This window comes from Bombus flavifrons, chromosome 1 (genome assembly GCF_040668555.2).
Source record: "Bombus flavifrons isolate JBK064 chromosome 1, iyBomFlav1_principal, whole genome shotgun sequence".
NCBI classification, from domain to species: Eukaryota; Metazoa; Arthropoda; class Insecta; order Hymenoptera; family Apidae; genus Bombus; species Bombus flavifrons.
Genome location: NC_138442.1, coordinates 8151017 through 8166763, shown reverse-complemented (window position 1 = coordinate 8166763; position 15747 = coordinate 8151017). Strand labels below are relative to the sequence as shown.

At 41.0% G+C, this 15747-nt stretch overlaps 1 long non-coding RNA gene across 2 annotated transcripts in view; it reads right to left on the bottom strand.

The window, feature by feature from the left end:
* Nucleotides 1-15747, bottom strand: part of LOC138179048 (uncharacterized) — a 227298-nt gene that overhangs the window by 130002 nt on the left and 81549 nt on the right. The window contains exons 3-4 of one of the 2 annotated variants that reach the window (XR_011172914.1): nucleotides 10573-10775; nucleotides 7869-7945 (exon numbers count right to left, since the gene is read on the bottom strand). This is a non-coding gene — a long non-coding RNA (uncharacterized LOC138179048). Of the gene's footprint in view, nucleotides 1-7868; nucleotides 7946-10453; nucleotides 10776-15747 lie in introns of both variants that reach the window. The other variant, XR_011172913.1, reaches the window with a different exon arrangement.

Here is a 15747-nt window from a genome sequence, read left to right as displayed (position 1 = left end):
ACAATTTCGGCTGTTCGATACAATTTCTCTGCTCGTCGCTTAATTTGTCGCTTGATTCGTCTCTATACATTCGAGCCAGCGAGTTGCCAGCCATCGTTCACCGGTGACAGGCTGATTGGCTACCCTTTCGAAAAATTTTTAGAAATTGCGAACGCGACGATCGGCGTACGAAGATACATCGCACGACGCTGGTGAAATTAGGCGATTGAATTGAACGAACGTTCGTTGAATTTTCGCTGCGTTTAGTGTTATAACAATGCAGAATGCAAACTGCATATATCGTGGAATATGTGAAACGTGTCCTCCGAGAATGTTGAATATTTTAGCTATAGAGCAAAGATGGTTTTGCGTGCTTCTGCATGATGTACCGTAATATCTATATTTGTAAAATAATGTGTATTTGATGTTTTACGTAGTTGTAAAGTTAAGAGTTGCGTAAATGTCGGGAATGAAAAATGTCTATGTGAGCGAAAAATATTTTTAAAAACTAGCAAATGTCTGTTTGGCGAACATCAAACGATTTAAACTTTTCATCAGGATAATATTAACGCTAATATAATAATATTAAGATTTTATCAATTAAACAAATAATTAATTCCATATAATTAATTCAAACAAAAAATAAGGCAATTTCGAGGATTGTTACAAGTAAAAATTATAAATAAAACATCCGTCTCTTCCGTTATCATTCAAACTTCTTGAGAATACGTTTTATAATTAATAAATAATCGGTGTGAAAACCCAGCGAAAAAGCCGAAAATAGAAACTTCCAGTCACAGAAATGATAAGAAATACTCTGAAGCATCAAAGATGAGGTTCGATCTTCTTGTAACGGGAGTTACGGCCTCCCTCATATTTTAACGGAATGCGGTAACACGGGGAATGGAACGATGCTTCGGCAGCTCGTCGCGGCAAAACTACGTTCCCCACGTTCAAACCGAAACTTCAGGCAAACTCTGATTGCCGTATGCGGCCCGTACAAGCGTTCGTTCGCTCGCGTCTACTCGCATTCGCGGCGTTCCGTGGTAAATTCGTCTGTTCGCAAGGAAATCCTCGAACGAACTTCTGACACGGACAGCCGCAGCCCCGTTTGTCTATTCGCCGCATTTGCATGCATATCCCCGTGTTTTGGCACGGCAGCGACGCGATTCACTGTGGTTGTTAGGTAAACTTTGAATATGTTACAAATACGGCCCATTATACTTAAATTACGTTCCGCATTCTAATGGCCACATTTATACAGCGCCGTCTGACGACTCGGTCGATTCGCACGAGATACGACTGCAGAAACGTAGATAATATTTAATAAACAAACATGTTACACTCGCTCGTTAACTTGCACAGAAGAAAATAAAATACGACAGGAATAATGTGTAGACTAACAAGTGCCTAACCTCCTACTAATTGTAGCTGAAGCAACTTTCGTCCAAGATAATTCTCACAATTTGTATCTCTTCTACTACCTGTTTCAATCGTTTTGCCCTGTGTCTCTTCGTTGCTACTATTATCGGCCACGCTTTAAAATTAAGCTCGGTCGTCTATCCACGGGCAAGGAAAATCTGTTGAAGTAATTACTTCAAGAAAAACTCTACATCTTTATTTTTGTATATCCGTGATCTGGAGACCGCTGTTACGCCGAAAATAGAATTTAGTGAAACCAAAAGTATTCTAAATCAGGAGGGGTCCATATTATATTGTTCCCTTGAATATAAATTATGTTTGGGTCTAGACACAACGGAGCTAATAAATAGATTTTCATTTATGTTTCTTGTAGCCTTTAGCTAGAGCTACAAGCTTAATTGTTTTGGTAATGTCCTTTGCTACAAATATATGAACGTGCTCCCTATCGATTCTATTGTATTGTAACATTATGAGAATGATAATCTGAATCAGTATAAACTTATACATTATACTTATACTTATATCTTTGTTTATTTCAATATATTTTTCTATTACAAATTCATCCACTCGTTCTTCTATCAGCCCAACCTCAACATCTGTAAAAGTCAAGCAAAGAACACCAAGCTTTGGATGGATCTTATCCATTGAAATTTCTAAAACCGTCGTTTCTTGCGTTATTAAATCGATGATATAGACGTCACAATAGACACAAGTAGACTTGGAAATTACGAACAGTGTTCGTAACATCGAAACGAGTGTATTCGAACACCTATCTAATCCCTCCTATCTGCTAACAAATTCTCTAACCATTAAGTTAGGCCAAGCTCGTTTCAGCCGGCTTGGAGTTTCAATAAAAATCGTGTCAGGAAGATGAACGGCGAACACCTACTTCGCCTTCTAACGTCCCAAACGACGTCGATCCAATTGACCAAACTGGCCATTGTCACAGACGGTCGGAGACTTTCGAACGAGCCTATTAATTTCCAGCACCGCCTTCACGGTTTCCAGACAGAATGCTCAGGCTGCTACCCTGGCTCCCTCCGTTTCCCTCATTTTCTTCCCTTCTCGCACTCGATTCTCCATTATTATCGTCACTCCGTGGTCCGGCAAAGTGAAGTACACAGGAGATAGGCGTCCTGGAGCCCAGTGACAGGGTCCATTAGAAGCGGTTTACTTAGGTCCTTTAGGATTAATCTCCGCCTCTGCTCACCGCTCCTTGTCTCTCTTTATCTTCCGCCCCTAGTAGCTGTCCTAGCTCGCTCTGCTATCGCGTTCTATAGCGATTCTATCATCTGATCCCGTCAGCTGGCAAGAAACACCGGGGTACACAAAAGAAGCTTCAACGAAATCGCATTGGAAGGTACCGCGCCGATATCTCGCGCTTCTCTCCACGAAAATGCTTTTGCTGGTGCTTCGTGCGCTGGACAAGCTTTGTAGATAAATCTTCCGATGCAACGGGGCTACTTCAATCTGAAGGACGACGCACGATTTCACGAGATGCACTACGACGATGCTTCTTCTTTCTTGGTTCTTGTGACTCACCTTGTATTCATCTCCTTAATTAGAAACAAAATCTCGTTCTACATCTGCGAGAAAATTTCTTCTACCTCAAGCCCTGACAACAATAATAATTAATAACAAACAGCACGACGCACTACTACAAGCTTTATCGCGTTTAATAGCTCATCAGTGACACGATGAGCTTCTCCTTCGATGTTGGTTAATTACTCGAACTGTAGCTTCTACGTATCGATATCGGACTTGTGTATATTACTAGTGGAATATTTGCAATGATTTTCTCTATTGTACCATTATTCGGTCTTCCATTAAGCGGATTTTCTTATTAATTAAATTAATAGAATTACGAATATCTGTGCCCAAGGATATTCCCAGCGTAGGAGGATCCTTGTTTCCTATAAATTGTTGGATTCTGTGGGGACAAATAGATAGACTTCTAATTTTTGATCGTATACGTAAGTGTAAGCTTTGAGTTAAGTTGCACAGTCTGTTGCCCTGGATCCGAATTTACACGACTGCCTTTTACGTTCAAAGGTCAAAACCCATCTCAGAGGTTGTCATCTTAGAACCACAGATCGTACGATTTCGAAAGCAGTTTCGCTTGAAATTTCCTACGCGATTTTATATGTCATGAACGACGTTCCCTGCGACACTCGTCTCCTCGAACGAACTACTTTGAATATGAAAATAATGCAAATTTTTAATATTCCTGTACGATAATAAAAACATTCTCGCGAAACCGTGTCGAAAATCGTAGTGTCAGACGCTTTACAAGGAAATATGAGAAATTTCTCGCGCAAAGTCGATGAACGATAAATTGAGAACGATAAGACGCAACGAAGGGGAAAAGATAATTGATCGTGGTCGCCTTCTGGGTCAGAAAGTACGGGACGACGAAGCCATTCGATGACCGACGTGCCGGAAACGATCCCCGGCTGCGTAAACAAATTATGTATTCACCGTGGACGCAGCTGCGCGTTTTCCCTCGGTCAACGATGGCTCGGCCATTCTGGTCCATAGTCTGCTTCCGGTCGCGTTTGTTCCTATCGGTTTTGCAAGGCCGCCGTCTCGTTTGTATTCGCCGTTGCGAACTGGACTTTTTGAGCGTCTCACCGTCGATTTATGTCTGATTTATGCGCCGCCACGCTCGTCCCCCGACTCGGCATCAGCGTTTAAAACCGCGTCGCAACGACTTCTGGCCCCTCTTTCTCTCGTTTCGTTCGCCGTTTCTCGTCGTATAATTCGCTCGTGACGACGCCGGAAAATCACGGCACAATTAACGTTCTGTTTCGCGTCCGTTTCCGGCCAACGAGCATTCCGCGTGTTTTTCCTCGCGTACCCGTTAAACGAACGTTAAATTAAAACTCTCGCGTTCCGCCTTGAATTTCGTCTCGCGGGATCGACCGGAATTTCACCGTCTGTCCTCTTCTTGCCACTGAGCAAAATTAAGTAATGCACCGCAACGAACACATTACCACTTGCCTCGTGAATTACGACTAAGCTCTGAGTAATTACGATCCCTTCTGAGAAGCCACTTCAACAGATAACTGACACTTGATTGCTATTCTCTCACCCTGGTGACTTCGCGTTGCATGAAGACTATTCAGTTTCTCTTCGTCTAACCTTATAATTCACGGTCGTTTAGTTTGCATATTGTACAATTAGATTTACGAATATATTATTCGTAGTTATATCAGTTAATTGTACTAATTATACACAAGCTCTGTTATTCTGTTGTCGAACCTCGTGTCGATTCGGTTCGATAAATTTCTACATTCGAGTAACCTGGATTCAAACGTATGCTCTAGCAACGTGCACTTGTTTTTGCCTGCTTCAAATGTATTTACAAGTTTCTAGCGTCAGTTTTATCGAACAATCGAGTTCACTTTGACTTCTCTTTGAATTCAAATTCGAAATACTTTGTTAATGGAAACTTGTTATTTCAGTTGCAGTATCCTTTCAAACGAAGCTGCAGTTCTCCCAACGACTGCATGACTTCAAAGCAACGAAAATTATTACACAACGTGATACTATACCTAGTTTCATTTTCACTGATATCGATTTCCTAAATCGAGTCATCAAACGTGGTAATAATAAGTCAGGTTATTCAAATTCAAGCGACTTGAATTTCAGTAAGTTAGCTAGTATGAACGAGGCATTAAGTAATTTGACTAATTTAAGCAAAGTTTAAGAGAGGGATTTTATGCTATGTCTCGAAGGAATGGTTTGTTTAAGACATTTACGTTACGACGTTCCTCGGGAAGCGGGGTGAATTTCATCGCTGTTGCTACGACGTTCTAACGAAATGACCCATAACGTTTTATATGATGTATTTTTATGCAACAAAAGAGGCATTACCATATTAGATGTGCTATAAAAACCGTAACAATACTTTATCGTTTATCCAGCCACATTTTCCTAACAAGAATCCATACGACATTTCGGTTACTGATATTCCTCGAGCAAACATCAAGCGCTTAAATGTACATAGCAGCGAGATAAAATTCATTGGATAAAAGAATTTTCGCATAATTAAAATAACAAATATTTAGTTTTATACACAATATTTAAGACTAATATTTATTTGCATATGATTATCCATATTCGATTTCAAATAGCTACGTATCTTGGACAAACTTATGCATTTCAAAATCACATAATTGTTCGATTAATATCTCCACCTACGATGACTTCGCGATCTATCAAAACGCCAGATCCAAGCTTCATCAGTAATTTAAAAATATCATATACGAGATAATTTGGATTTTTCGTCACGTGTATAGGACAAAACAAAAGCTAAATGTAATTGATAATCGACGCAAGAACCAGCTATCGATATTCTAATTTCGCGTGTTCGATATTCTTCTGACAACAGTAAAAACATATTCCCAACGTAAAATCCCAAAATTCCTTTACTTTTTTTCTCCATATCCTTTTCTCCATAACCAAGTACGCTGCATTGCAAGAAGAAAAAATAGAAAAACGGAAGATAAACGATACAGCGGAAGTCTTAAAAGCTTTCAGGGTTCTTCGTGTTCTTTCGTCGTTATCTATCGACACTGACAGCGGGCTAAGGTGGCAAGTCGGGTTAGCTAGGTAAATTGGCTTAAGGGATTTCACCGTGGACGAGCTTAATACTCGGCGCTGTACGATGTGCTCGTTATAGGTCCAATCTACGGTTCTGGACCAAGGGGAAATCTGATTCGTGCGTTCCATGCACGCGATCGCAAACTCCTTCGTTAGCGCTGGAAAACTTCGGATTACGCGTGGCGTATATCGCAAAAGTGCGTTGACCCTTTTTCCCCGAAGCAAGCGAATCGAAAACGCTGGCAATCCGATAAAAAGCAATTACCGCGGACAACGGTGACAGTGCTTAACTACGGCGACGTATTCCGTCCTGTCCTTTTTGTAATTCCCATCGACCGACCGTCTGGAAAGCTCGTGCGAAGTTGACGCGGCGACAGCTAGAAGGCTCGAAAAAGGAAACGAGAAAAACGAAGATCCCGACGTTAATAGACATTTCAGTCTGTAATATCTTGTTACCAGTGACCATGTACACCGGGTGCTCCAATATCCTCAGACTATAATTTTTTAACCTGTTCTGTATCGTATCAATACCACCTAATGACAAAATCCGCAATCAACCCAATAGTTCGGGAAAGTTCAAGTTTCTCGATATAACGAGGCAACGATTTTCTAGATGGAAAAGTATATAAGTCGTTTGGAGATTTATTAAATACAAAATATGAAAGGAACGATGCTGTGACACAGGCTCGATTTTATGCCATTGTGTATTAGAAACCTGGAAGAAGAAAGACGATATTAAAGAAGAATTAATTTACGTGGCGGATTAGTACGAAGAATTGGTGATTCATTGAGACGAAATTCAATTTTTCACCACTGTCGATCTTGTATTTACCGACAAGAATGATAGATATTTTGAAGTATTAATTATATAGCATTAATTATATCGATCGACGTTTTATTCTCGTCTTGTATCGGAATCTCTAATACGTTATCGTTCCCTTCTTTTCGTATTTTTCTTCAAACTTTTCGACGAAGCTTCGAACCATTTATATTTTCTTATTTGTATAATACATAATACTACGATAATAATAATAAGAAGAAGAACAGTATGCGTGCAAGATTGAAAAATACAGTTTGAGTGGAAAAAGTTGGAACACCCTGTAAACTTGGCGACCGAAAGGATAGGTTTTAGCTGAAAGGCGATGAGTTCATCCTGGAATTTCGTAACGTTGTCTCAAGACGCGATAACAAACGTTTTCTTTGCTTTCTCAGCAAACACCTGGCATAGAGCTCATTACTATACAGTTGTCAAACAGTGGCAAACAACGATGCTTCACTGTAGGAGTTGTGTGCGCAGCTGGCTCGCGTTAGACACGTGGAAATTAGAAGTTTTCGCGCTTAACGAACCACTAAGGATCCACGCGGCCGTGTACTTTCAAAACAGCCGCGAATTAACGATGCCGAACACGACGAGGGAATTTGTCGAGAGGACATCGTCGAGTCGAAGAGTCTGTCAAAGTTTGAACATGGTGTACGGGATCGAACGGAGCGCGAATAATACCTGGCAAATTCACCTGGATTTACCGCATTTGAGAGATCGTCTTGAATTACTTACAGGACTTACAACTGTCTATTACTTGCAGACTAATCTTGTTCGTGTCTGCTCTCGAGAAAACAATACATTTTATACAAAACTAAGTCTCTTCCAATTTCACAATTTTGTTACGTAAGTACGCGATTAACGTTCGATTCTCGAGCAACGAGTTACTTAGCTTCTTGAGTTCATTTGTGAGAGGTAACGTAAATAATAGCAAATTCTAAGATGAATTAAAAACATAGTGTTTGTAACGCCAACACCTTTACCGCTTTTCGATTTGCGGATTCGTGGAATAAACAATTTTTAAAGTATAAATTATACGTACCATCGTTGAAACCTGTGGACCACCTCCATTTCCAAGAAAAATTTACGTTACGTTGCGGTAAGATGCTTCGTTTTCATCTGCAACCAATTCAAAACGATTATTTTACCACATACAATAATAATGCAATATTATAATCCTCCCATAAATTCATCAAATATCTCGTCGTAATGTTATTCAAATTTGTTTCAAACTTTACATAACCACGGTAGTCAAGTTTCATAATAGTCAGATTTCAGCGTATCGCATAACACGCATAACGCGTTAAAAGTGCACGAACGTTTCCTTGAAACATACTCGTGAACTATATAAGAAACGCGAACCGGATGACAATATCAATGGACATTGGAAATTATCTCGATGCAAGTGATACGCGTAGATTGAATAATTAAATTAATCCTTGGAGAGGAAGCGGCTTCAATCGAGCCGAATTAACACGCAACGAAATCCTATTACGCGTCGAATCTCTGATCCGAGCAGCGTGTAGACAAAGCTTATTACAATGACTTAACCGTGAATTACCGCCTGACTAAACGAAGGCCCTCTCCTCGGATCGCCTGCCTCTCTCCTCTCTTACGCAATCCACAAGCGGCACGAACAAACGGCCGAACGTTTATCCAGTTCCCTTCGTCCCGTCCCGATTTCCCTTGCTATCCATAAACCAGCGGCGAAATTCCGACGCACCACGAACGCCGAGCGTACGCAGGCTTATAGCCGGCCGTCCGCAAAACCGTAAACAGCCCTTAAACGCGCCCTTAATCCTCATCCCCGCCGTGGCTTCCTCTTTGCGTATGTATATTACTGTGTACGTATATGTTTATGCATATATATGTATATATGTATATGTATATATACATATATAGTATATATATATGAACAACGAGTAACAGCTACGCGGATATAACTTGCGAGGTGAACGTAATAAGGGAAAATAGGTAAACAAGAATTTCCGCGGCCAGGTAATTGCACATCGAGGACGCTGTTTAATTGGTCCGCTGATTAATTGCGAAACGAGGAGAATAACTCGTTTCTAGGTACTTTCATTGCTATTAAAGTTAAAGCGGATAATTTCTAATTTTTCACAGACGCTATATTTTACAGGATTTTCTGCGATTTTATAGCAAGTATTGCTTTAAGTTATAAATATATTAATCCTCATCGATCAAACATTAACATCAATACTGTAGGATTGTAGAGGATGGTTGGTCGTGCTGTTTAAATGACGAGATAACTCGATGTTGAAACCGTCAAATATATTTTAAAATAATGAATAAATACAGAGAATGTTCGCTAAGACGCTTAGTACTAACTGATTCGCTAAAGACTGTATATTGATCGCTAATAAAATCGCTCGAGACTGAGACTGAAAAGCTGGTCACCTTACGGTCGCGTTCGTTTATTTATATTAGTCGGGGAAGTGCCGGAAAATTTAAATTCCACGTTGTTTGACGGTTGCACATAGCGGCGTCATTGTTTTGCCCGGAGTTTATTTATTATCACATTATGTATGTCCTAACGATGTTGATACTCCGAGGCAAAACAACAACATGATTCGAATTGTCCTCTAGCTCATGTGCCGCTACAAGATCTTTACTACAATTAGTTTATTTACAATAAATGGATTAAACAGATGTTGGTTAAACAGGAAATGATGGTTATTTAACATGAATTAATCACAATAATATATTATAATTAAGGCAACTAGATAGTTAATTTGCAAATCTCGTCACCACGGATGCAACGCTCTCTCTCACGCGGACGACACTCTCTCGACAACGCTAGTGGCACACGCTCAAGAAGACCATCCGCTCAGAAATAGTAATAGACGACAACTCCTCCAGAGGGATTAAAACCACAGTATAAAAACCCTCCAAAATAAACGCTCGCCCCAGTTTGTTAAAACATTTTGAATCAGTCTCTTGTAACACTTTGAATTAATCTGTTGTAACACTTTGAACCGGCACTCTATTGGATTTGCATAATAAATTCTATTATCATATGCAAAATTCAATTTCCTCACCTTATTCGTGAAACGTTCGAACTGCGACGCGAGGAGATCACCGGCGATCTATCGGTTTCGTGATTTCTTGAGTCTCCGACGTGACACTAGCAACACTATCTCGGCAACGCAATTTGCACTCTCTGACTTCTCAACTCACAATGACCGTTAATTCGTTTTTCTTCCTTAGCAACCCCTTATTTTTTGTCTTAGTCCCACCACGCACATATTCCACAACCGCTTGTTTATAATTGGCCTAACCCTAGGCCCCTCATCCACGATATTACAATACTAACATCCTAATGGGGTAATTCATTGTTGGGGAAATTACAAAACTCGTAAGTGTCATTTTCTGATGATTTCTCGCCCTTCCAGGCTAAATTTCAATGTATTAGGTTGTCCGAAAAGTTTCTTTCGTTTTATGAAGAAATAATGGACGCACGACGTTATGAGAAAATAATAGACGTTTTTTGTTTTGTATTATTTTGTCGAATTACGTACGATCCATTTTGTTCTGTTCAGATAATTACAGACTTGGCTTCACGTTTATATGAAGGTGCACTGTTGTAAAAAACACTTATCGGACAACCTAATATTCTCAAAGTTCTCTTTCATTAACATTTTGCAGCGGCGACACGTATATGAAAGCGATTATGTAAACGTGTTGCTCCAGTTCGATTTTATGATACAGCTCGTACAAATACATACGCGTTCATCGTTCCCTTGCGTCCACCGGGATCGCCTTCATAAATATCTCAATCTTCGGAGCGACGCGCGGCTGCCAGACTGATCGATGGGAAAGAGCCATTTGCGAATCGATTGCTTCCGGGTATAACGAGTTCTTGCACAATTTTTCCTGCGGACGTTGAGAAGCACCGCCTTGCAGATCTTCCCAGCGATTTTTCTCGCATCTGCAAAGGAATTACAAAAGCATCAGCCTGTTTGACGTAACTGACAAAGCAGATCCGGTTTCGATTTGGAGAATCTGCAGGCTTCAAGATCGGCTAAAAATCGTACGTATCTTTTTTTGGATGCGATAATTCGAGTTTTCATAACTCTGCGAGCTAATTAAAAAATGATTGGAGATAGAAGAAAATGTTTACAAGATTAAATGCCTTTTAATACGTCCGAAGAAAATGCTAGAGACGACGAAGAATTTTCCAAAATGTATAAGGAAACTGCGTCGACCACGTTCTTTTGGAAACGTACAGCGGCTGTGTATATTCTTCAAGCCTATAAAGTTTCATCCAAATCTTTCTAAGGATCATTTGTTACTATTGACACGCGTTTACTCTTTTCGCTGCAAGAGGAAGAACGCGAAACATCGAAACCACCAAAGAATACGAAGATAAAAAAGAAGAAGAAATCTATGTACAAGTGGTATTAACCGGTTGAAATAAATTCAAAGGTGGTTCAGAGATATTCGGGTAAATTTTTTGATAGAAAGACATCGCTTTGTGAACGTCGTCGCTCGGCATCTGAATATCGCGAACGATACGAGCCGTGTTCCCTTTCGATTTGACGATCTCTTCTCTATGAAAAGAAGACGAAAGGAGGAGGAACAGACTTTCCTAGCACCGAAATTATGCTCGCAGTGAGCTTCATCTTCTAGAAAGCACAATATCGAGGATTCAACTGAAGATTCTTTGAAAGAAAAGTACACGCGTATATCATGATTTTTTCTAACCACACAGAAAATTGGCCCGTCTTTATACAACTGAAAATACTCGAACGCTTGTAGAAATCTTTCACGGGAATATCCTGTATGTTAGCGAAATATTTAACGGAAGAACGAATTTATTATATTTTTGATTTTGAATTTAGCCATAATAATCACAATAACAGTCGCGTGTATCTCATTCACGCGCTAATGAGATTTCAAAATGTTGTAGGTAAGAGGAAAAAATTGCAAAATGTTTTACGTAACAGACGTAACATGTAGATAAGAGTTTTGCATGATAAGTTTCTTCGGCCACGGTACGTTCCCGACGAGAGGAAACGAATCGAGGATACTTGTCTTAAAAGATAAGAACCGAGGAGAGCAAACGAGGTTGAAAAATCACAGCTGTCTTCCAGTCGAAATCGAATCGAACAAATTAATAGGATAATAACCCGTGCAGAATGGATAGAATTTTCTTGGATATCGATTTCCAATTATATCCGCCGTCGTCGTTAAATCCACGTGGACGAACGAAATTCCGCAGGGATATCTGCCCGATAACGATCGGCTGGCCCATTTTTACTTAATATCGCAATTCGTTTGGAACTCGTTGCCATCGATAATCGCCATCCATATCCCGATGCCGAAAACTTCCCGATTACTTCGAGCAATTTTCGCCTCCTCGACGCCTCGAATAATTGGAAGCCAAGTCTATCTAGCGTAGAAGACAGATGAAGTAAAACTATTCCAACAGAGACATTCGTCGAATTTTGGTTCGTGATTTAGATTCGAAGACAAGTAGTGTGACGAATACTGCAATTTTGTAGCATGTGCTTCTACTTTAGAAAAATAAAACTGTAAAATTATAGCCACACTGATACGAAGCTGCAACTACACCACGTCACATCGTTTGTCTATATTGGACCTCACCGATCGTACTTTTCTATTGATGAATAATCGATAAAATTCGCGTTTAGTTGTCTACGATCGATAGGTGAACGATCCTTTTTCGGTATAAGTATGAACGCAAATGTCCGATTAAAAATACACTCGTTCGTCTGAATATTAACGAAGACCTATACTCTTTACGCGTCCAATATCGCAATCACAAAATTCATGTGCATCGCATCGTTAAAAATATGAATCCTCCTGTCACATGGAATCGCTATTGACAAATAACAATGACACGGCATTATTGGTCTGCAACGAAGAAAAATCGCGCGTTTGGAAACGCGTACATGCGAAAGAAAGACACGTGGCGATCTCGTTTCGATCCGGCAATGGAGCATCGAACGGATTGAAACGAAATAGAACAGCATAAGAGAGGAAGAGAGCGGATAGAGCAGAAGGCAGAGCAGCAGGGAGAGAGCAGAAGGGGAGTAGAGGCGTCGCGACGTCGAGTAACACAACCACACCCTTCGAAGGACCTGCTGGATCGATAGGCACACTACGCTCTGCTTTAGCAGAGAAAGAGAGAAGTGGCGAGCGTTGAACAGAGACGGGACAGAGAAAGAAGATAAGACAAATTGCCAGAGATCTCGCGGCGCGCTGCTTCAGCCGCTTTCTTCATTCCCTCTGCTCCTCCGCTCTGCACCCATCTTTTTCCTCTTTTTCTTTTAGCTTCTGTTATATACCTGCCATGGACAATCGACGCGTATCGCGACCAACTTTTTCAACGAGGAAGAAACTAACGCGTCTAAGATCGTGCTTTCGGTGGTTATGCGTTCTGGTGAACACGAATATGTCAGAGCAACGAAGGATGAAGACCGCAGATGACAAACACGATATTTATATTTTCAAAGTCAATAAGGAATTTCGTATGGAAACTATGATGACAGAATTTCGACGCGAGTTATCGAGAAATATTCAGGATTTTCTAACCGTATCACTACGTGCAATATCATCGTATAATATTCTTAAGCAGATAATATTTCTCCAAGGAAAACGTGTTGTAGCTTCGTTACGACTTTTTTTGCTTATATCGGCAAGCACTGCACACTTGAACGTTTCTCTGCGACACAGCCTGTAGATTATTACGAGCGTACGCATTTCGATCTCCGTGTGTTTCATTTTTCCTTCGAGTTTCGTTCGACAAGTTTTACCGAACGATAGTTTACCAGAGCGCGCGTTCGCTGTAACCGGACAACATGCCAGTGCTCGTATTATTAGATGCTGTGTACGTGCGCTTTTTCCACGCGAATTTTCAATCTCGACCCGCGCCGTTGCGTCGCAGTAACCAGGTTACCGGGGCAAATTCACGGTGACGTCGTAATCGAGTGAGCCAGATAGGCAAAGGCATACAGGTGCGCCTAATCGAATCCCCAGAGAAAGGTGGTGACGATAAAGCTTCGTAGCGATCGTACGCACATAGACAGACAGAACGTCCCTAACTTCCTGACCAAATTGATTTCGATCGAAAAAAGGAAAAGGAAAAAAGAAGAAAAGAACAGCTACGAATAACGTTTGGAGACGTGTAATGACGACGAACGAGCGACAGTAGAGCGAGTTCGATTCGTTTACGAGCGTAGTTGGTACTTTATTTTTGCCACGACTGCTCCAACTCTGTGGTACCACCGTTTTGTAGAAACTCGTCGACGACCCTCTCGACCGCCATTCTCTCCCCTCTCCCAATTAGAGCCGTTAATCCTTCGAGGAGTTTGTTGCAAATTAAAGCGAGGCGGCTTCAATTACCGGTGTGTTTCGCGAAAAACATGGTCCATACAAGCGACGCTCATTTGCTTCGATCAATGAACAGCCTGGTTGAGCGACACTCCGGCTTCGGTTCGTATCGCGATGCGATTAAAATTTCCTCTCGTTAACGAGAAACGCGACACAATTCGCGCACATTTTTCAATTCGACGGAAAGTTGTCGACCACCTCGCGACAAAAATCCGCGTCCTTTTCTCCCATGCGCTTGAACGTCGCGTTCTTCGACGCTTGCCACTAGTCCTTGTTAATCCATTGTCGAACAGACACGTAGCATGTAAGGCTCTCGTGTACACGTGTGGAAAACTCTGGAAAACTCTGTTCTGCTATGAGACGTAAATGAGAAGTTGTTGAACCGCATGGACAATGATACCAAGAAGGGATGAAAGATTGGAGAACACGAGCAAGAAAAGCTTTTGTTGCCGCGAAAAGATTTTACCAACCGTGAACCGACCGTGCAAACAGAACGTAACGACCTTAACGAACCCACCTCCGCACGATTGCCACCCTAACGCTATTTCTAGTGAAATGGACTCTTATCGGAGCGATGTGAAGATGAAAGTGGATGACATAATGGAGTTTTTGAAACAGGAAGGAGATGTTTCTTGTGGGGAAAAAATAGCGTCTCTTATGGGTATACGAAAGTGACAGTGGTAAATGAGATTTAGATTTTGAAATTCTGATTGGCCGACAATCTTTTCAAATATAATATCCGTATCTCTTTTAAAAGGCATTAACGATATAAAATCACGCTATTTTCGAGATGTTTTATACAACCTACAATCTGCATAATATGTAAGAATTTTCTACGATAAACTTTTAAATACTTTGCTCAGTTACTTCATCTTATTTCTTATTACGAGCACATTTGAATTTCCCATAAATTTACCTAACCTGATAATAACAGAATCAATCGCCACGATTATAGAACGCATTGCGTTGTCGAAGCTTTTGTCATTCTGGTCTCGATTTCAGCAAACAAATTGATGCAGCAGTAAACCAGCGGAGAATCTCGATTTAAAGCGATACAGATTTTACACGAGAGCTTGCGTCGCATCCGTGAATTCTATTGGCCCCAGGAGCGGCGTAAGTTCGCGAATACATCCCCGGGGATGAATCTGGCCAAGCATGTGCGCTCTGACCTCCGCTTCCAACGTAACAGCGTATCTATTTTCCTGTATTGCCGCCGCACAACCATCGTCCCTGGGAATAGCATAGCAACGCTATCTCAAAAATGAGAATATCGCGATGTCGCCGTTTAATCATCGCTTACTCTGCATACCAACGATCAACGTTTTGTCTTTTCTGATTGCAGAAGTGGCGTGTGGCTTTTGCGAGATGTTAGCAGTTAGGAGGAGAGAGCCGTTCAAGTTTCCGGTAAGTTTAATCTCTTCCGTAAACTTCTCCCGAATCTCCCCGTCACTTAATCCAGAAAAGTTATACACGTCGGTTTACGAATCGTTTCATCCGACATCTGCACCTTCATTTCCGCGGGATTATCATTTCGATCGGGCTGG